The sequence below is a fragment of the Pteropus vampyrus genome, unplaced genomic scaffold (genome assembly GCF_000151845.1).
Source record: "Pteropus vampyrus isolate Shadow unplaced genomic scaffold, Pvam_2.0 Scaffold330, whole genome shotgun sequence".
Classification (NCBI taxonomy): Eukaryota; Metazoa; Chordata; class Mammalia; order Chiroptera; family Pteropodidae; genus Pteropus; species Pteropus vampyrus.
The window spans coordinates 9,862-11,157 of NW_011889111.1; positions in this window are offsets into that span (position 1 = coordinate 9,862).

Consider the following 1,296-nt stretch of genomic DNA (forward strand, 5'->3'; position numbering starts at 1 on the left):
GACATCGAAGGTGCACCACGGCTGACGCGTGGCGAGTGGAGCAGAGGACACGGGCGCCATCCAGGCCCAAGTACAGGGCGGTGGCCCGTCGTCTCCCCCAGCAAGTGCGTCATCCTCGAAGGTCATGTCGGGATCCATTGTTTTTCTTTCTTAAATGTCCTGTATGGACATACTCGGTGTCTCGACGACAAGACGGGTGGCGGACACCCCGCACAGCACTCCGGGGCACAGCGCGGTCGCCGCGGTGGCCTCTGGGCTCAGTCCGGACGTGACACGTCCTTGTACGAATGGATGCCACCACGTGCACTGAACGCAGATCCACAGGCACGCCGGGTCTTCTCATGCTGGAAAGCTGCCCGGAGACCTTCCAGCCACATGCCATGAGTGTCACCGGGGACCTTCCGGCCACAGTGATGAGTGTCACCGGGGACCTTCCGGCCACAGTGATGAGTGTCACCGGGGAAGTCGCATCTCGGGCATGGATGAGCCCCAGGAGCGCTTTGCTGTTAGCGACTCCGCGTCTGAAGGGCTGAGTCGTTGAAGCACCGCAGCCAGACGTGTGGGCGCCCTCTGCAGCTGGTGCGGCCCCCGGGGGCAGGCCCGTCCCTCGCCTGACCAGTGGTGATGTGTCTGTGCTCACCCATCGCTGTCCCATCACTGAGCAGCACTTTACACAGGGGATGCCACGTCTGCCAGAATTCCGTTTTTGAAAAGAAGGTAGAAATCTGCCTTTTAGTGGGAATTTACACTCATTAAAACCCCGCCTGTCGGCATATTGCAGCCCACGGTCCACCCGTGTATCGCCCGTTCCCCGAAGGCCCGGGGAGACCTTGCCAGAAGGAGCTGGCCACCGCTGGAGCACCCGTGGAGGACGTGGTTCAGCTCGCTTCCACCCAGCAGTGAGATCTGCATGCCACTGTCTTGAGCGATGCGTCCTGGGGTTCCAAACTGCCATGTCCTGGGTCCCCAGTGTGGCATGAGACATGCTTTGGCCTCCTGTTGCGCTGTGACGAGTCCCCACAGACGAGGCAGCTCGTGGCGGCACTGGTCACTCTCTCGTAACTCCGCGGTCAGGTTCCGTGGGTCGAGCCGGCGTGTCCGCAGGGCTGGTTCCTTCTGGAGGCTCTGGGGCACCGTCTGTGCCCTGGCCTCGTCCAGCCTGGAGGCTGCCCACGTTCCCTGGTTCACGGCCCTTCCCCGAAGTCACTGCACACTCTCGCTTACCTCGTCACACCTGCCACCTCCTGCTCTGACCCAGCCTCTCTCCGATAAGGACTCTTGTGGGCGATCCAGGAC